Genomic DNA, 22,751 nt, shown 5'->3' on the forward strand with positions numbered 1-22,751 from the left:
GAATGAAAGGAGAGAGAGAAACAAATTAAAAGAAGAGACAAGAAAAAAACGGAAAGACAAATATTTAAATTTAAAAAGTGAAACTCATAAAAGTAATGAAAATTAAAAGAAGTGACATTGAGAGATGAACGGGGATAGGATGAGAGGAGGGGAGGGATAGAAAGGAGACCTGAAAAACTAAAAAATAATAATTTGTGGAGGGGAAGAGGAAAAACAAGTCGATTAAATCAGGTACAGGTGGACCCGTTGCAACAATGAGAAATACAAGTTGTCATGTCGAAAACGAACTTTACAACTTTGGTGGGGGGGGGGAAGGATTAAATGGGGAGCAGTGGGAGGCTGGGAAGGGATGGGAAGGGAAAACAAAGGAGGAGGCTACAATGCTTGATAAGAAATGTTCTCATTATCTTGCCCATGTAATTTTAACCTCTCTGTACGTTATTTTCACAATAAAAAATAAATTTAAAAATACTTCAAATATTGTATAGATATAAATCGATAATACTGCTATTAAGGAATTTAATCCTAAGCAGTTTTGAATTGAGGAATATATTTATGAATTAAGTATGTACACAATGGGGGATAAGGTCTTATAATCAATGACAGGTATATATGAGGATAAGCAGAACAACAAATAATTCATGCAAAAAGAACAAAAGATGAAAAAGTAAAACGAATGAGAAAGAAAGAACTAAAAAGACCTAATGGTCAGTAGAGATTTTTTTAAAAAGCACACATACACACATATACACCTAAAATAAGAGTTATAAGAGGAAGAAAAAAAGATTAATAAAAACAATTTTTTATAATTAAAAAGTAAATATTTTAAAAATATAAAAAAAGACTTCTTTGATTTTGTTTTTGGAGTGTTGATGGGAAAATCCTGTATCTCCCTTGTGTCAGTAACCAGTCTCTTGGTGGAGTCTCTGGTTTGCTTGTGGTGTTTAGTTTTCTGTGGCTTGATTGGTTTTTTTAAGTCAGTTTCTTTGGGCAGGCAGAAATAATTCTGTTGGTTTACCCAGAAGTTTGTGATACTCCTCCCAGGCTAGTTCAGTGGGAGGGAGATCTGTTTTGATTATCACAAAAGAGGAAGATGGCTGTTTCTGGAGTTGCTGTGAAAAGGCTGAGTTCTGGGAAAAGTTGAGGCCCTTCAGAAAACAGTAGCTTTTCCCTGAGGGGCTAGCTTCTGAGACATTCACAGAGCCCAGCCTGGAGCCATTCTCAGGGTTTATGTTTACTGAGTTTCAATTGATTGTCAGGGCTGCTGTAGAGAGGGGCAGCCTCTGGCTCTTTTTACCCAGTGAAGAAAGCCACTCCTTCGGGCGTGTAGCTTTCTCTGCCTGGTTGTGGACTTCAGAATGGCAGGTCAGGGTAGGTACTTGTGACTCGCTAAATGACTCTTTTCTTTTTATCAAAGGACTGAGTTGGAGCTAGTTACTTAGCCAGGCCTTTGTCTGTATCAAAGATGGAGATCTCCGCTGTTGGGGGGAGGAGTGGCCTTCCCTCCTCTGCTTCCTTTGAGAAGCAGTGAGAATGTCAGTTTTGTACTCATGCGGGAGTGTTGGTTCCTGGGTAGCCTATGTTCTGCTATCTGCAGGATGAAGATATCTGCTATTTGTCAGTTTTTGTTGGTGTTGAGTAAAATCTGCTCACCAGCTGCATCTGGCACCTTTGTCCCAAACTCTCTGGGTTGTAGGTATGGTGGCTATGGGTGCCAACACAGCCGCCACAGCCGCCGCAGCCATGGCTGCCAGAAAATGCTCACATCTGTCTCCTTACCTGGATTTTCCCTCTCTGGCCAAACTCTCTGTACTGTGATGCACACTTGGTGTGCCTAGGACTGTTCACTGGAACATTAGAACTGCTTTCTCTGCAAGATCTTGTTTAGCCACCAAGTTCTCCTCTGCCATCTTCTTGAAATTCCTGAAGGTGTTTAAATGTTACTGAAATTGTTTTGGAATAAATATTTTTTACCTTGACTATCTTGAGAAAGAAGATTTGGTTTCTCAGCACTATAGGTAAGAACTTGAGTGAAAGAAACAAAAGGAAAAATGAGGAACAACTCAACACATACATTCAAAAGAAACAAAACAACCCAAGCAAAACCAAATTAACTCAGTACTCAAGAACCAGCAGGAAATTCAAAGGTTTATAAAAATAGCTATAATAGGGGCTGGGAAGATGGTTCAGTGGTAGAGTGCTTGCCTTGCATGCATGAGGTCCTGGGTTTGATTCCTCAGCACCACATAAGCAAAAAGAAAAAAGCCAGAAGTGGCACTATGGCTCAAGTGGTAGAGTGGTAGCCTTGAGCTGAAGAGCTGAGAGACAGCGCCCAGGCCCAGAGTTCAGGCCCCAAGACCGGACTCAAAAAAAATAGCTATGATAAGCTTATGAAAATCCTGACTACATTGGAGCCTACTGTGGTGAGTATAGTGGTTAAAGCTCAGACTGGACCGAAAGATCTGTACACAATGCCAGGAACCAGTTATTCTAATTTCCAGGAAGAATAACACCAAGTAGACTGAGCCCACGATCATACACAAGTAGGAAGCAAGATTCAATCTGAAAGTTAATCAGGATAATTTAGGGCTGGGGGCGTGCCAAAGTCGTAAGAACATCCATTTAGAAGACACAAGACACTCAATTGAAATTCTAATATGGGTATTAAAGAAAAAAAACTATGACTTTAAATAATTGGAATAATTGCAAGATTTGAATATTGAGTGGAGAAAAATCCATGAGAGAGATAGAGTTTACCCATGTTGCAATGTTTTCTATTTATGTGATAATATTATGTGGTACTCCAGATAAGACAGAGTTACCTTGCAATGAGCATGGATGTGCATTTGGGTGAAAGAAATACTCTACTTACACAGGTGTAAATTAAATGCTTTTTGGGGGTAGATTTTAGTTCTTGAACTAAGAGCCTGGGTGATATCTCTGAGTCTTTTCTCTCAAGGCTATTACTCTACTACTTTGAGCCACAGTTCCAATTCTGATTTTCTGTTGGTTGTTTGGAGATAAGAGGCTCATGGACTTTCCTGCCCAGGATGGCTTCAAACCAAGATCGTCAGATCTCAGCCTCCTGAGTAACCAGGATCCCAGGCCTGAGCCATCCATGTTTTTTAATAATTTAGTAAATTGTACAGTTACAGAAGTTAAACTTTATCATTATAACTTTTATGATATATGTGTGTATATTTATATCAATGCATACATATAGAAATATTTTAATGTATTTTTGTATCTACAGTAGATTTATGAAATCATCCTTCATTACAAAATAACATGGAAACAAGTTTAATGAGGAGCAAAGCATAGGGAATAGTCACGTTTCTTGTTGAATGAAATATGAATTGTGAGAATCAGTTTGAGAAAACCATTTAACAAAATGGATAATGGCTATTAATTCCAATCCCTTTATTTGCCCATATTTTGCATCCTCACACATGAGTGTCAAAGTCAAACCACACATTTTTGCCTTTGTAGTTAAATCATGCTATAATTTAGGGGATAGGAGAAGTAATCAAATAAAGATTAAAATAATAGTAAGTGATGCTATGAGAGCTGAAAATTATTTTAAATATGATAGTAGCTAATTAAATTCCATATCTCTTATTTTTACTCTATTGTCATATCCCTCATGACCACATTAGGAAAGTACATAGAAGATTCTCACTAAATTATGTGTAAAATTATGAAAAATGTATTAAAAGCATATGGGCACATCGGGGCTAGGAAAGTGGCTCAGTGGTAGAGCTCTTGCCTTGCATGCAAGAGGCCCTGTGTTTGATTCCCCAGCACCACATAAGCAAAAAGAAGAAAGCTGGAAGTGGCGCTGTGGCTCCAATGGTAGATTGCTAGCCTTGAGCAGAAAAGCTGAGGGCCAGCGCCCAGGCCCAGAGTTCAGGCCCCTCGACTGGACAGAAAACAACAACAACAACAACAAAGAATATGGAAACAATGTGGTTTTAGCTGATTCAGACCTGTAGGGGGTAGTGTGTTTTTGAGAACTTGAAAATCCTTTGGTGGAGATGAAGGAAGGGATGTGCTTATTCTGGAAAATTGGTTAGAGGGTTGCTCCCAGAAAAACAGTGGTGAATTCTTCCCAAAGGTTATAGTAAAATAATCTCACAGTCATGTTCTCTACTGCACTATTCACCATAGAGAACTTATGGAATCAGCCCAGACGCCCTTTAGCGGAGGGATGGTTGGAGAAAGTGTTGCACATATACATAATTGGATTGCACCCATCCATTATAAAGACCGTTACAGCATTTGCAAACAAATGGATAGATCTAAAATTATGTTAAGCAAACGACGTCAGAGCCAGACACACAAAGGACGCTTATTTGGAAGCCAGAATTTTATGCAACTTAAACAACAGTATTAATCAAAGCATGCTATTTGCAGAGGAGTATTTAAAAGGTGTAATTTCTTATAAAATTGAACTTTTAATCCAACAAAATGAATACCAGGAAATTATCACTTGGAAAATATGAGGGGAAGTCAAAGGGAAGGTTAAAGAGACTTACGGAGGTAGAGAGTGAAGCCATAATATTCAATGCAGATAGTATGAAACTAGGAAAAAATGAAAGTGGGGTGAGGTTTGGAAGGATGTGAGAAATTTATGTAAAGATCCATCATACTTAAAAACTAATTCATTGAATGGAAAACCCTTCGTACAACTATTTACTAAAAATATAATGAAAAACAATGGAGACATCTGATCTTAACCCATGAATCAATATGATAATTTCCTTCTCAGAAATTTTCTTTGCAGGTATTGTTCTCATAATAACAGAAAAGTGAACAACACAATGAATATCAATACATCACTTTGCCTATCCTAAATAGACACAATATAAAATCACAGTACAAATATTTGAATATATCACATGATAAAATAACAAGTAGAAAATATCAAACTATGATTGTTTTTCCAAGTACTTTACCTTTGGTATCTAATTTAATCCTTACAATAATCCCATAAAGTAGAAATACTTCTATTTTTAATTCTAAGATGATGATATGTAAGTCTTCAGAGTTGTAATTACTAGTACAACATTGTACACACGGTAAGTGTTAGGCTGCGGTCCATTCCCACCATATCAAATAACCTCATTCTATTTTATAACTAAATACCAGCACTCAGTCTACTAATTCTAGGAAAATTTCCCAAAATTATTGTGCACACTCTAATAATATTTCACTTTATCTTTGTTAGAAAATAGGTAACTAAGCCGGACACTGGTGGATCACGCCTGTAATACTAGCTACTCAGGAGGCTGAGATCTGCGGATTGTGGTACAGAGCCAGCTCGGGCAGGAAGACGGTGAGACTCTTATCTCTAATAAACCACTAGTAAACTGGAAGTGGCACTGTGGTCCAAGTGGTAGAGACCAGGGACAACACCCAAGCCCAGAGGTCAAGCCCCATGAACAACAACAACAAAAAAAAAGAAAATAAGTAACTGTAATATGAAAACTCCAAGTTCATAATCAATTTATACCTCCCTGGTGAAAAGAACTGCTAAACTATAACATTCTTGATTTCTGGCTCAAAATACTAGAAATCATATTTTATCCCTTCACTCAACACTGCACTGCCTGGGGACCACATCTCTGGTTAACTCAGTCTTACTGAAAGAATGACCTGCCCAATTCCTGATGGAAACAGACTGCAGGTCTTTTGGAGCAATCGTTTCCACATTGTAGCTCACCTAAATTGTTTACCATTAGAAGTATTTTGATTGCTTTTTATACCTAACATTTTGAGAGAAATGTACTACTTTATAATGTTATTAAAGAAAAACTGATATAAAAATCACTTTTCACCACAGATAAATATTTTACCTTTCATATACACAAAAATGCAGTCTGACATATTAATGTTAGGAATGAGAGGTTAAAAATCATAGGCACCAAGACCTAAGTATGAATTAAAGAATATCCAACTTGTGAATACAATTGGTTTTAAAAGACATCAATACTACTGCATTTTTAAATTCCCTATGATAATGATAATGATTCCCTATGATAATGATAATGAAAATGATAAACTATTAACACTTAAAAATAACTCATTTTCTTGGGAGTAGGACACAAAACACAAGGTTAATTCTAATCATTTAAAAAGACCTTTATTTATACTAAACATTCACTCATAACTATAAAGATTCTAAAACTAACTGAAGTACAGAGACACATAGGAACTAATTTAACTGCATCATGTACATTCAATGAACTGTTAATAGAAAACAAAGTTATACTAATAATTAGCTTACCCAATTCACTTACATTCTTTTATTCTATTCCATTTATTTTCATAAAAACTGGGTTTTCATAAAATGATGCATAAAAAAGCCTATATGCTCACTTACATTTTCAGATCTTAACAATATTTATTTCAGAAAATTTAGCTCTATAGTTAATGAACTGAAATAATATTAAAATATTCAAAGAACTTTCAGAAATTACAAGACTTCCTCTGGGATGTTATGTATATTGGAAACGATATTCAAAAAGCCTTATTTGTTAAAGTTGTCATAGTTACTCCCACAAAAGAGCCATTGGTAAAGATCCCTGTGCATGTACAAAACACCTTCAAATGCATACACAATCGGGACATGACACATCCTTTTTGTTTGTTCGTTTTTGGAAGGAATATCTAACAAGAATATCGACAATACTTATTTTGTCTATAAGATGGGATATTGAAACGTAATATGGGTTTGATTAAATCTTAGTGCGAATAGATATGGTCTTGCAAAGAAAGTGATTCTCTACAGAAATCCGGAAAGAGTTTATCCAACTTGTGTTTCACAGGAATAACCAGAGAGTAATACCTGCTTGGTCAAGTCGGTCCAAATCACTCCATGAGTGTATCTTAAAAGTATAACCAATTTAAGAGTTCAAATATGAATTTTGTACTGACAATCATCTTACAGCAATAACTTACTACCTAATTATGTCCGTAGCTTCTTACCTCACATACTATAAGAGCTGAAAGCGGTCTCTTTCTCTAACTTAATGCTGTAAATGCTTTGATTATGATGACTTTTTTAGTAGACAAATAATATGTACAGAAGGGTGGTTCCACTGAAATGAGATGACAGAACACTGATAAATAACATTGCAACACAGTTAGCTCTTTTCAGCCTCACCATGTCCACATTGGCAAGCAACATTGCAACAGCACACACACACATATACATGTATACACATGTTCGCACATGTACATACACATATACATGCATGCTAAATTCAGGGTTTATTGTACAAAAAAGTTCAAATAAAATATTAGTGATTTGTACAAATGATAATATGCCTTATTACAAAATAATACATGAACCATCACCACCCATGTTACATTTTACCTGCCTCTCCAAATGTGACCACTTAATTTATTTTTAATTAATTGATTACCTTATTAATTCATTTGGTGCTAATACTAGGACTTGAACTCAGGGCCTGGCTTTGTCCCAGAATTTATTTTTTGTTTCAGTTTTCTCAAGGCTAGCATTTTACTGCTTGTACCACAGCTCCATTTCTAGCTTTTTCTGGTTACATTCAAATCAGAATCTAATGGACTTTTTTTTTTCTTGGTCTGCTTTCAAACCACAATCCTCAGATTTCATCTTTCTGATTAACTACTACTAAAGACATAAGCCATCAGTGTGGCTTCTACTTTTTCCTCTATAATTATCTAATGCACATACTTAAATAGTAATTTAAAACTGAGAGAATAGAAGCAAGATGTACAGTGATGATACTGTCCTGTCAGAAATTCAAGTTAGTAATGTAAATTATTCTTAAGACCATACACAAAAAATACCATATTATAGTGTAAGAGAACTCACTATTGAACATATGAGCCTTAAGAGCTTTCTAATAGATCCATTATTTATTGTTACCCAACATTGGAAAAATGTATGAGGCATTGGTAAAATAGAAGTCCTTTGTATGACTACATACATTCCTTGTTTTTTTTTAAAGACACGTGCTTTCATCTAAAAAGTAGGCCTGTCTATTGCCTTCATGTGATTTCAATAATTGAAAGTGCTTAGTGAGAAGGTCAAAATGTATTAGTAGTCCTTAACTATCAATTCTCATTTTTCTTCTTGGAGAATATAATGATCAAATCAATAATTCAGAATCAGAAATCAATAGTTCAGAATCATGTTTCCAGTGCAAGTGGATCACCAGTAAGAAATCCTCAATAACAATTTTCACAAAGTTTTGTCACAGATACAATCTCCCTGCCTTCTCTAGCTACTTTACTACCTTTCTATTTCTTCATTATATAGGAAAAGTGTGATTCACCTGATTTCAGTCAGATCTGTTGCTAGAATTATCAAGGAATTAGTTTATTGTCTGTAATTTGGTGAAAGTTATGTCTCTTTATGTAGGCTACTATAAATGTATTTACTAATTTCAAGTAAATACATGAATTCTATTCCCATCTTTTTTAAAAAATAAAATTTTGTTTGCTCTATAAATTGATCAGAGGCATGGATTTTGTCGCTAACTAGGTCATTGCACATCATCTGTCTCTCTCTCTCCCTTTCTTGGTTCTCATAGATAATATGATTGCTCCATAATTATCCTGATTTATTTTGCTTTCATATTTTTTGGTTGCATCATTTCAGTTTTTGCTCTGCCATTTCCCAAATCATTTATATAGAAGGCGTTATTTCCTAATTTCTCATTCCTAGAATAAGCTGCACATGAAGAGATCACTGGTCCTCATTTTCAGTGTGTACATTTGAGTACGGAGGAACATCTTTCCGCTGCTCTCCATCAATTCCCTACTTTCCAGTTAGAATAATTTCGAATAGTAAAATTGGAAAAAGAGAAAATAAATCATGGTGAATAAACAGTTGCAGAAAAATCCTTGGATATTTCTGTCCAGACAACCAATGTGAACTATTAGGAAAATACATGGACACCTCATTCCCACTGGCACTCAAAGTTTCTGGTTAGGCAATTTTTAGGAATATGAAGAACAAGATGAAAAAATAACGAATGACATCAATTGCAAGAAAAAAATGGAGAAGGATCCAAGCAAATTTCTTCAATGGGCTGCCAAAAATATTCGGCTTACTACAGTGCGGAGACTTCTTTCCCAAAAGGCCACTCATGTGAATAGTAGGGATGACGATGAGTATACCCCTCTTCATCGAGAAGCGTACAGTGGACAATTAGACATTGTCAGTGAGTTGGTATCTCAAGCGGCACATGCAATAACTGTAGATGACTGGACACCCCTGCACAGTGCATATACGTGGAATAATACCAGAGTGACTTCTTTATTACTTCATCATGATCCAAATACCAATGCCCAACTAAAGGCCTCTTGTCCCCCTTACATCTTGCTGCTGAGAATTGAGCTAGCAAAGATACGCTGGATCTCCTTCTGTTGAACCATTAAATAAACCAGGCCTGGAAAACAACATAGAAAAACTTGCACTTGATATTGCCAAAAGGATAAGTAGGTATCACTACTTCTATGAAGTTGTGGAAGGCTGTACAAATTGTTCACCTGTGTCCTAATGGTCGGGTTAAGTTTCTTAATTTTCAAAAATGCAAGTCGATCTTTTGTGTCCCTACAAAATATTTACACAATCCAAATAAGAGCAATATATTTTATTTTGGTCTGTCATGGGGCTTGAACTCTGGGCCTGGGAGCTATCTCTGTGCTCTTCAGCTCAAGATGAGAGCTCTACTACTTGAGCCTCAGCTCCACTTCCAGTTTTCTAGTGGTTTATTGGAGATAAGAGTACCACAGACTTTCCTTCCCAGGCTGCCTTGGAACCATGATCTCAGATCTCAGCCTCTTGTGTAGCTAGCATTATAGGCATAAGCCACATGTGCCCGGCAACACCAATATTTTACTGTAAAAATTCATGGATTCTGCAGAATTCTTCCAAGTGAATTGCCTGCATTGGATGTCAAAATGTATTCAATAGTTTTTGTATACATGTATAATGATTTCTTCAGAGTTTGTGAATTTTTAATCAGAAACAATTTTAACTTACCTGTTGAAATGAGTAGTACAGAAACTAAAATATTTCTGGTGCTTGTCTGAAAAAGTATATTTGACAATATCCTATATTCTATGTTTGCATAATGTTCATAATTTATTTTATTTTCTCCTAAATATACTTTGAATTCTACATTATTTTATAATATTTAGGTTCATTAATGTGTCCTTTATGATTACATTCCATATAGAAACAGTTTGATTCCTTTTTTTCTAGGTCTTAATATTATTTTCTTTAGGATAAAATGACAATGTTGTCTAATTTGAAAAGTTTTGTAAAATTTATGCTATGTAAACGCCTTCCTGAGGTGAATATTTAATACACTGATGTCAAACTAAATTTAATTATATGAATTACGTGTATTGTTACAGTTGTAATTTTGTAATCAACTTTTTAATAACTGTTTTTCATTTCTTGCATCTGAAGAATGAAACATATGGAATACTTCTCAAATTTTCATATTATCCTTGTGCAAGTGCCATGTTAATCTCTGCATTGTAATTTGAGTATTCGTGCTGCTGAAGCATGTAGTATCCTCTAAATTTAAGTAGTTAATGATGCAATCTTTATACAAGCCTATATCTATGGGTGCCTACTTGTAACAAGAAAACCGTATTGTTCCGAACAATGCTATCGATCTTATTTCCATAAAATTCTGTGAATAGTAGAAAAATTATATTGATCGATCAATTGCTCACATTTGCAATTTTTTTTGTCAATGACTATCTTAAGTCTTTTTATTTGGAATTTGATCGTACTCTCAATTATTTATAGATAGGTCCAAAGGTGATGGCTTTTTCAAGTAATAATTTATCCAACTGTGTTAGCTATGTGGACCTAATGGATTCAAAGTAAGCATTGCTTAAGAGCTACTTCTAAACTTCTTCAGCTGATATTTTCCCAAATGAGGTGTTACTGGCACAAATGTCTACCTGAGCCTTCACCCTTCTTCCATGTGGGAACAGACCAACCAGAATATCTTACCCTGACAGCATAGATTGTCTTACTAGAACAAAACTAATCTTGGTTACAAGGGATCATAGAGAGATGAACAGTTCAAACAGAACTGTTCAGACTAGAAGGTATTTTATCAAAATATAATTGTTTATTATACCTTCCATTTCAAAAGTAGCTAAAGCCAAGAAGGTGAAAAAATTGTTCATATGCATGATTACTTAATGTCCTGGCCTGTCTACTATCCAACCAGGCAGGAACTTACACTACTGCCTTTTTATCACCAAATATTTTCATAGTTGCAGGAGAAGTTCATATGTTTCTCCTCGTTATTAGGCATTAAATTGATAATATTTTAATCACAGTGTTTCCTCTTGCCTCCATGCTGTAAATATAAAAATGGTAAAGCTTTAGGTCTAACTCTATCAAACACTAAGGTAGAGATAATGGAATAATACTTTAAAACAGAGTTGCGTTTGATACAGTAACTACAACAGAACAATGCAAACCTGTGCCTTTTAATTATATTATATATAGTTACATATTTTATATTTATATGTGCTGATTTTATATTTCACACAGTAAAACTTACTAGAATTAGTTGATAATTTGACAAATAAATTTATATTTATTTATTCCAATAAATAGAATTGGAATATAAATAATTAGGTTTAAAATATATATTAGAATATAAAAAGTATCAATGCAATGTCTATAGTATAAACTTGTGATACATCCTAACTGTTCTTGGTCTTCTGAATCCACATGGTAAAAAAACAATGTTTTCCTCTAATCTATAATGTATTTTACTCTGCTGCTCTGTCTATTGTTTTAACTCTCTTGTCCCAAACTGTTTTTCTCCATATTTCAGAAGCATTCCTATTGATTATACCCAAATTTTGCTGAGATATCTAAAAAAAACATTATTCTTCTGCAGTCCCCATGGGTCCTAGGATCCCAGGTCCCAGTTACCTGCATCATCAGATAACAGGGGCAAGACTTCTCACCAAGGCCCATGCAACATTTCAGCACATAGTAATTGAAGACCAATCTCAATTTCTCATTTCCTATATTTCAGGGCCCCAATTACTTGAGATGCAGGAATTAGCAGTAAGCAATTGTGGAATGCAAGGCAACTTAAAATGAAGAATGAAATAACAAAATTTGAGAGAAAGTACTGTAATTAAAACATTCAACTTATAGATGACCAGCCCATATGAGTGAACAATTTCACAAAGTGTCATAAGATTATTTTTAATACCCCTCCCCTATGATTAATGAAAGATTTTATTCCAACATAAGTGGGCCAAAAAATGGTTCCTTGAAGGATAGATCCATAATTGGTCTACTAAAGCCCAGAAAACTTGACTTAGAGGTCAAATGTAATTCAGAAAAATATTTGAAGCACTAAGGAGTGCTTCAAAACACTGGGAGTTCAGTACAACATGGTTCTGTTGTATAAAAATGTCACTCTCAAACCAATGATAATCTACATTTAATCTTCTGAAAGTGTATTCCTTTTCAAATAAACTTTTTAAAATCACATTCGTCAAAATGACATTTTACAAGTTGATGATACTTAAAGACATTACAAGTTTTTTAAGTGTAGGGAGCAAGTTACAATAGAGTTGAATTATTTACACAGCACTAATGCCAAACACGTTCAACCATTCATTAAAGTGTAGAAATAGTACCACCCACAATTTGTGTTTTTCAGTAAGGGCCTTCCAGAAATGTGTTAAATAGGTTAGCCTCCTAAATTTCAAACCCAAACCTGAGCTAATAAATTTCATCATTTAATAAGGTACACTTTAAAAAGTCACAAATAGTTGCCTTATCATATGTTATTTTATTTTTTCCCTCTGTCTAACATAGTAAGAAATATGACTTTAAGTCTTGAATATGGGTATTCATCAAAGATATGACAAACATAATATCTGTCTTCTATTTTTATCATATTCCTATTTTGGAATAAATTTTAATTTTCTTCTTTTTCAAAACTTATAGGCAGTAGAAAATATTATTCCATGTAAAATAAAATAATCACACCATTGTACAAAGCCATTTATAAAAATTCGTAGTTAGGTATACATTCTAAGCCATTTTTTTAACTTTCTTTTTGACTAAAGATTAATCTTCCAAATGGATGAGAATAAAATCTTGTTTAGGTGCTTCACCTCTCCAGTCTCCAGCAAACTTTTGCTGCAGATAAATCAATTATGGAAATATAAGCTGACATCAGTTCAAGAATATGCAGGATTTAATGTCCATGGAATGCATATAAACCATTCAAAGTATTAATAGACAGTTTAACACTGACTATCAGGAAGTTGAAACCATAGTGGAATTATAGTAAAGACATAGAATGAATGAAAAATGAACAAGGGGCAAGTACAGCTAGAATATTCAATGTACACATATGATAAAGGAAGTGGTAAATTGGAAATTGGTAATTGGAAATTGGAAATTGGAAAGGGTTGGTTGAGAATGATGGAAAGAATGACTCCTATCTAGGAGCATTGGACAATTAGATGGATATATTTAATTGTAAAACAATTGCACAACCTTTTAAAATTCAGTTAAAAAACACAAGAAACACAAAACAGAAAAATTACAACCAAACAGCAATCTCCAGAGAGTATGAATATGACCTTTCAAAATTTTAATCTATTAATGAAGGGCAGTCTTGGGAAAAGCAAACAAAACTGTTCAAAGAGGGAAGTTTGGGATAGGGGAGAATTTTGAACAGAATTAAATAGATTGTCTAAGGTTATAAATCACCTACATCTGCTGCAAATAGTATCTTTCTTCTACGAGATTTCTGTCTGAACTGGATAATCCAGTCCTGTGACACACTTGGTAGCTTGTGAGGTTAGAGTGGAAGAAACAAGATCATGAACCCATTACTCCACTGGAGAGAAAACAATACTCTATATTTTCTCTAATCTCTCTTCACTACTCTTTCTTCATACTTTTAAGTCAATTGATTTTGAATTACATTTTTCCTTCTTTCTTCTGGCAAAATAATTCATTACATATTATTTGCCATTTTCTTCTTTCATGATGTTTAATTGGCCAAGTGAGTCCATTAAATATCCCTCTTGCATTTGGTTGCTATGAAACAACATTTATGTTAATGAGGAGAAATCTAATGTAAAACTTTGTCTCCAGAATACAGACCTAGAAGCTGTGATCACAAATATTTGGCTATTTTTTTCTTTTACCTTAAAAGACTTCTTGTGTCTAAAGTGCCCACAAAAATAAGTACTCCATCACTTGTTGGTTCAATCAGAATTGTCTAAGTTCAAAGATATATTTTCCTAACAAGATGCTGATAGGAAACAAAAAATACTGCACTTTTATCTTCTCTCTTAAGATTCTCCTTAGATACCATATCAGTAACAGTGAAGTTATTCTAGGCAAAATTATTTCAACAGATTATTTTTCTCTTGGTCTTGCATTTGTTCACCAAGATTTATGGAGGAGAATAGAGTTGAATGACCCATACCTTGGAAGACAGTGTCTGTTACAAAAGGACAATGCTTCTATGTCCTACTTCTATGTCCTCCTCTTAGCTGTTGCCGGAGTTCCAATTAATCACAGCTTCTTGGCTTCATGTCTAGTGAAGCTGAAGGACTATATGGGCTCCACCACTGTTAAATCTTCATTATTTCTCTTTTAAAACTCTTTAAGTTGCCTCATTTGGACGTGGAATTTATTTTCATGTCTTCATTCAATCAGTTCTGCACTGTAGTGAGCCAAATAGGCTCTGTAAACTCACTTTAGGGAGTAAAAATTCTAACACAATTTATATCAAAAAGTTTTGGCCTCCCTTCACTGCTGAATACAATATGCTTAACTAAGTCTTCTAAGAAAACTTTTTTTTATTAACTTTTCCTTTTGCTCAATTCTTTTCTGAACTTTTTGGCATATGTAATAACAGAAGTCTTCACTATCTCATATTAATAAGGATATTACTTTTGTGAGCCACTTAGAAATATGAAATCATTGGTTTGAAGTATCCGATCAGATTTTTTTCTGTGTTTCACTGCTTCACATCCAAAGACATTGTGGAAAGTGTTACAAACAAAAATGTGTAATCCCAACACCTTCTTTCATTGTGAAGGTCACTTTCTCCCTAAATATTTTGACACAAATTATCTTTTTCAGAGAATTACTCTTTGGTAATTAAACGTAAATTCACAAATTTTGATGCCTTATTTTTTTTAAGAACTTTGAATTTAAATTTCAATACAACTTTGTTTCAAACAGTGAAAATATATTTCCTGGGTAAGGACAATTCCAAGGGACCCTACAGGATTTACAGGTTTGTTTGTTTAGTGTGAAAAAGAGCCATCTTCATTCACATTGCTCCCTCTCTACTAAGTCTCCTTGGATTTCTTTGCATGAAAAGACTATTCTTCCAGGCAATTTCAGTTTTCGTAATAGGCTAAGTTGTTAAAATTTTGAACAATTAAAATTTACCTGTCATAACATTAAAACTTTTGAAAATCCTTTATCAGAACCACGAATTCACCAATCCTAATTCCACCATTACCATCAAAAAGTTAACATGCTATTTTCATGATATAGTATCCCGGCAGCTATTATATTCCAGTGGCTTTGTTATGTATATAAATAACCATATTAGCTGATGCTAAGCACAATTAATTCCAAGATATGGAACCAGATTTTTTCATTTGTGGTTGTTGTTTTTGATGAACTATGTGATTTCGGTTTTCTTTGGGTTTTCCCCCTATGGTTTATCCTTCCGGTATATCATTTTGTATTGTATATACATTTACCTTGATTAGTGAAGGGAAGAGGAAAAGCATAATGGTGAGACAAAGGACAAAAGGGAAACCAATGCAATAGCAATACTCACAAGACAATATATTGGAAATGTACATTACAACTTGTGAGGGATGAAGGGGTGAAGGAAAACTGTGAGAAAAATGAGAGAAGGTTAACAAATTTGAAAAGTTATTATTTAATACCTTACAATTACTGTATCCCCACTGTACATCACTTTGATAATAAAATTGAAAAACAAACTGCATAAAATATAATTTCACTGTATTGGCACAGGAAATAATATTCTTTATGTAGTAATCTTTTAAAAATCAGTACTATTTGGCATCTAATTTGAATTAATTACCCCTTTTTATCAGAGGGTCATCAACTTGAATGTTATTCAACTAGACAATATTTTCACAATATACTTGCCAATTTTTTCAAAAAAGTATAAATTTAGTACTTTCTCATTCTAAAACAGAAAACTGTTTAATGCTATGGAAACCCATAACTTTTAAAAGTAAGTAGTTAATAGGACAGAATATATGTGTTCTTCAAAATTCCTATGACTAATAACTACTCAATTTTAAATTCTAAACATTCCTGAGAGATTCCAAACAGTACCTGTTTGCATGTTATATAATTCTGCAATAGATTTAGTTTCCAATGGGGTGTTACAGACTGAGAAGTCAACAGAAAAATAGCCACATTCTGGTAGAGGATAAAACTATGAAGTATGTGTAATAATTAATTCTTCAAGAGTAAGCTATTGTTTATCAGCGTAAGCTATTTTTTCTATGACCATCAATCCCAAGATTTATGCCATAAAGTCATCCTAGCCCAACAGTTTCCAACTTTTAAGGGGCACCTTAAAATTCCTTAATTCACATCATGAATACCTTATCTCTATTTTGAAAAAAATGCTACACCTCTGCTAATGTGACGCCCTCCTTGTTCTGAAAAGAACACCACAATACATTCAGCTGCATCATTTTTCCTCCACTGGTATTCTTGAGATCAGAACACTTGCAAATATTATTTATATTTATATTTTTTTAACTATCATAGATATTCAGGATGCTAAGATAAAAAAAAAATTATGGTTCAAAGCCCACCCAGGCAGGAAGGTTTCTTAGAATCTTATCTCCAAAAAAATTCTCCACAAAAGCCAGACTCAAGTGGCACTGAGGTTGAAGTGGTAGAGCACGAGACTTGAGCATCAACAGGCTCAGAGATACTGTCCAGGCCAAGAGTTCAAGCTCTAGGATGAGCCAATAAAACAAAAACAAAATTGAAAACAAACCCCAAACCTAGCATTTTTCTCCATGTATACAGAGGTACGTGAATAAGGAAATGACTTCCTGTTTTACAAATAGGTAGAAGAAAGAAGATGTCACACAATTACTCTCTTCAAACCATATTAAACCAAACCCTTAAAAAATTGGTTTTTCTAAATGTATAAATTAATGTCATCCATTTTTGGCAACTCTGTCTAGATTATTCACATTAACACAGTATACATGAACTGTGGGAATTATCTATTAACTATGTTCTAATTATAACTCTCTTGAAAGAATATCTAGACAAATAGAATGCCAGAATCATTTGTGAAATTAACAATTAATCCCTCTACTTAAAAAGAATTTTGTAGTATACTATAGAATATGAAATTACAAACAAAACCAAAAAATATATTTTAAATCTAAATTCTAATTTAACAAGGTCTACAAAGTCCTACATTAGACGATCTTTGCTATTTCTCCAGATTTAAGCTTTTGTAATCCTTCAACATTAATTTGGAATCCAACAGAATGAGGCTTACTTACTTTTGCAAATTTTTGGATGGGAATCATGATCTATTTTTCATCTGTAATGATGAGAGCATTTAAAACACAAGTGTGGATATATATTAGTTGCATTCAATAGGAAACTTGACTTCTCAAAACATAATGACAAAATTAGCCCAAACTTCCAACTGTGTATTCCTTTTTTGTTGTTTGGTTTGTTTTAATGAGACAAAATTATTCTACCTGGTCCAGGTAGAATAATTGAGTGCTACAATTCCAAGCTTGTAGCACTTTGCCCTGCCATAGTTTGTTTATTTAATCTAGAAACAGACTAGCAGTTCTGAACTTCTCCTATGATCTTATCCACTAGACTGAATGCTCAGACTGTTTATGTACTATTTTCAAAGATGTTTTAACATTTGACACAGGATATGAACATTTTCAGATGCACCTGCAGGGTTCCCTGATTCATTCCACCATGGATCCTATAATAATAATGATTACTTGACTTTCTTACTATCTCTGGTCCCTACCTATGTAATATTATCAACTTCTGGGGGAAAGTTCACTTGAAGGCTTTCTAATATTTAAAATTATCATTTGATTCTAATCTTACTCAGGACTTATTTTCTATTGTTTTCTAACTTTTATACATATTCTGAGAGTTGTTTCATTTGTGTCTTTTTGTGTGCACCTATATGTGCCTCTGTGTGTATGTGTATGTTCGTATGTATGTATGCAAAAACCTAAAGCTGTTATTCAGCAATGTTGCTCGTGACTGGTATTCCAGCTTTTGCCTGATTAATTATAGGTAGTGTCTCAAAGCCCATACTGTCCAAGTTGGATGCAAATTGAACTTCCCAGACTCCTTTACATTCTGAGGTTTTATTTTTCCAGGAGTATCAACTTTTAAACTTCAAACACTTTTGGGAGTGTAAAGTCTAACCTGTAGCCCAGATTTTTAACTCAAGAATTCATATAAAGATAGATGAACATATACATTACATATCCTGAGTGTACGCTGTTAGAAATGTGATCATAAACCAAGTTGTTGTGAAATCTGAGGATTTGGGTTTAAAGCCAGCACGGGTAGGAAAGTCCTGCAGGCTCTTTTCTCCAATAATTACTAGAAAATTGGAAGTGGCACTGTGGCTCGAGTGGAAGAGCCCTAGCCTTGAGCTGCATTTCAGAGGGACAGCAACCTGTCCTATATTTCAAGTGCCACAAACAACAAAAACAACAACAAAAAGAATATAAGAAAAGGAAAGAAAAAGAAATGTGATCTTAGCCACCAGGTTCATTGCTAGTATAATTCCTGTTCTCTCAAGATGGATTCTTTTTTCCAGTTATGTGTCTACTCTCATATATCTGACTTGCATTGGAAACAGAATCATTCTTCCATTCTCCTTTTTGCACATTTACGTGATTAGCAAGCGTGATTTAGAAAGGCAGTGGCCTCATGCTTCATGTTCCACTTAGGAGTAATGCTTTCTCTATATCACTCCCATAAATCTACATATTGGATTTGGCTTTATTTTTTCAATGTGTTCTGATTTGTTGAGTCTTCTATATTTTATTGAACACTTATACATAAACACAGAAATTCTTTTTCTCCTATAATTGCTATTGTTTGTCTTACTCTTAACTTATGTACACTTGGGAAATTAATGCACAGCACATAGACTCACAAAAATGATCTGAGAACCTTCTTCCTATTTAAAATTCACCTTAATTTACAGAGCACATAGGAAGTTTGAACAAAATGTTCTCATGGATAATGTATTTATAAGCAATTTAAATTTCATTTCTCTTTACTAAGTTGTCTCTGAAACACGTGTTACCTCATGGCCAAAATTATCGTTGTGCTATTTCAATGAAGCCAGAAAACATTCATTTTTTTCTGGAGCAGTACCATAGATTGTTACTGGAAGAAAGTGGAAGTAACTGTTACTGGATGTGGAAACTGATCCTAGGAGAGGAATTGAACATAGAGAAATGACAAAGTTCAAGTTAACTATTGCTTTCTTTTTTACTGTATAAGAAAAGGATCCTAGGCTGGAAGGAAACTCTGTCCCTGACTTTTGTGAGTGTGTCCTTTACTCATATAAAACTTGTCTGTGAACTTCTGGTTGAGAGTATTACAAAAGGAAACAATGTGTCATTTGAAGCCCAGTATAGAACAAAAGGAAGTCACTTTACTTTAAAAATGTTCTACTGCAAAGAAGCAAAGATATGGAGGTTTTAAAGTGTCTTATGGATGGATGTTTCACTCCTGAGATGATTCTCTTGTTGCAGGAATCAGTTATCAATTCCTTTAGTCTGGTCCTGAGTTTTCCATAGCAATAAGGATTCCAAAAAAGCAGGATCCAGTGAGTATGATCAGAAAAAGCAGCCTATTTTCAGACCACCACTATTTTAAGGAGAGTCCCAAAGAAATACCCAGGGTTTGTTTTGTTTCCTTGTTTATTTAGTTTGTGCTGGTTCTGGGGCTTGAACTTAGAGACTGGCCCCTGTCCCTAACCAGTTGTCTTTCTTTCCCACCTGGCCCAAAGCTAGTACTCCGCTGCATGAGCCAAACCTCCACTTCTGGCTTTTTTGGTGTTTAATTACATATAAGGGTTGACAGACTCTCTTGCCTTGGTTGGCTTTGAACTAAGACAGTAAGAAAGCTAAGTGACATCAACTGTATGTACTTCTTTTTGAACCAAGAAATATTAGATGAAGTTTATTATAAAGTTACTATTTGGCAATTTTTAAAGAAGAGAATATGTTTAGCAAAGAAGCCATAAAAAATAACTCAGCAAAAGTAGGTGCACTACTAAATCATTTGGGAAGATTACTATTGACTTCATCATTCCTTTGAGGGAAACTTAAAGCCATATTTGTAATTTTTTGTTGGTTGTGATTATTGAATATTGATGCTGGGCCTTGTCTCTCAGCTCTTCAGCACAAATTGAGCACTCTACCACTTTAGCTACAGCACCACTTCCGAGTTTCTGGAGTTAATTGAAGGTAAGTGTTTCATGGACTTTCCTGACCAAGCTGGCTTTGAACCACAATCCTCTGGTCTCAACCTCCTGAGTAGCTAGGATTACAGACATGAGCCATCAACACCCGGCTCATATTTGCATTTATGTTCACTTAATGTCACTATGTAGACAAAGAATGGAAATCTGAACCAAATGATGTGACATTGAAGCTTGTCAGAATGATTGAGTTAGCAATAAATATGTCCTCCTTTCCCATTTTGTTACATTAATGACCCATGAGCTATGGGTCTCTTACATTAGCATCCTCTTCCATCTTTGTAAGTGTATTTAGTATCAGAAAATGTTCACAGAGAAATATAGAAAGACAGATTTTTAGAAAGCAAAGGAGATCAGGTATGAAAGAACAGCATAGGAGATACATTTATCACACAGAGATTAAGAACTAGCCTAGGAGATTTTGAATGCTAAAGGCAATGAGGAATAAGCCTAGTTGATAACTAGTTCTTCAATATCCAAAAATGGTTTCCTAGAACGGTTTCTGCTATACCTTAGTTACTATCATTTTTTCTTTCCATCAGGAGTTATTCCTTCTCTTCTGTCACAACTGTTAATTAGCCTCTGCCCTTTTGGTGTGATGACTTGCCAAAAGAGTTTCCAAATCTCACTTAGACTGTTGTTCTTGTTGTTGCTGTTGTTGTTTTGGCAGTCCTGGAGCTAAAACTCGGTGCTTTTTTCCCCCTCAAGTCTAACCATCCACCATTTGAGGCACAGGACCACTTCCAGTGATTCCTTTTCAATTTATGTGGTACTGAGGAATTGAACCCAGCGTTTCATGCATGCTAGGCAATCACCATACCATGAAGCCACATTCCCAGAACCCTAAATGACTTTCTTAAGATGGCATTACATTTTCATTATGTAACTATGTATCATAATTTTAACAAGAAATTTTTGCTAGAAAAGAGCATTGAACACAGTACTGAGTCCAGTAAGGCTAGTTGGACAATGGATTATTGTCACAGTGTAGCGAGGGCACAGAGGGAATTACCTCATGGAGCTGGTACAACAGAGTGAGCATGACAGAGCCTTTGCCACAGTCTACCTCCAGAATGAGAGGGCCACCTTGGTTCCAACCATATGGGGATGCTCGGCCACCTCCTCCAGCACCCATTGAATCAGTTCCTGAGAGAGAAAGAGAAAGAAAGAAGGTCAGAATTACACTTAAGCCAGGTGCCGGTGGCTCAGGCCTATAATCCTAAGTACAATGGAGGCTGAGATATGAAGATCGTGGTTTATAGCCAGCCCAGCAGGAACACTTGTGAAACTCTTTTCTCCAAAAAACACCAGAAAACTGGAAGTGGTGCTGTGACGCAAGTGGTAGAGTGCTAGCTTTGAGCTGAGGAGCTCGGGGAGCTGCCCCAGGCCCAAAGTTCAAGCCCATGACTGAAAAGAAGTGGACTTCCCAACACAAGAAGTGGACTGAATAGCACCCATTGTCCTAAGGAGCATGGCAGAGAAGTCAGGCCGAGCTTCCTGTCAGCTAGGAGTCATTAGTAGGTCACCTGGATTCTCTGTGCCTCAGTTTCCCCAGCTTCAAAAGTGAACAAAATGAAGGATCCCATTACTCATGGGGATAGGGTAATAAAGAAAGAGATCCATGTTTTGTTTCATAATCCTATACCTGTTTCACCATTAATAACACACACCATCTGAGATCATTCTGGGACTCTTCCTATCATATGGTCACAGAATTGCCAAGAACAGGATCAGATGGCCCCTCCCTCTGTGCCTGTCTCTGCTGCAGAGATCCCTCTATATTAATCCCTTGTTTCCTCAACTGTACCAGGAGGAGATTGAAGTCCAATGGTTGAGGCCCAACCCAGAGCTTCACCTCTGGTCAAGAATCGGCTGCCGTGGACTGAGTTTGGGACAATCCATCTAAACTAATGACTGAGCGTGGTGCTACATGTCTACCTTCCCAACTACACTAGACCGGGCCTGGTGGCTCATGCCTGTCACAGATAGGAGGACCATGATCCAGCCCAGCCTGAGCATATGTTAATTCTCCATCTCAGAAAAGCCCAAGACAGAAACGCTTGACTCGCATTGTAGAAGACCTGACTGGCAAGCCTAAGGTCTTTAGGTTTAACCTTAATATACCAAAAAGAACCAGAGTGCCAG

At 35.2% G+C, this 22,751-nt stretch overlaps 1 pseudogene; it reads right to left on the reverse strand.

The window, feature by feature from the left end:
- Positions 1–10,475: 10,475 nt before the first annotated feature.
- Positions 10,476–10,572, reverse strand: LOC138835901 (U6 spliceosomal RNA; annotated as a pseudogene).
- Positions 10,573–22,751: the final 12,179 nt, after the last annotated feature.

The sequence above is a fragment of the Dipodomys merriami genome, unplaced genomic scaffold, assembly GCF_024711535.1.
Source record: "Dipodomys merriami isolate MVZ:Mamm:240054 unplaced genomic scaffold, mDipMer1.0.p SCAF_240, whole genome shotgun sequence".
Taxonomy (NCBI): domain Eukaryota; kingdom Metazoa; phylum Chordata; class Mammalia; order Rodentia; family Heteromyidae; genus Dipodomys; species Dipodomys merriami.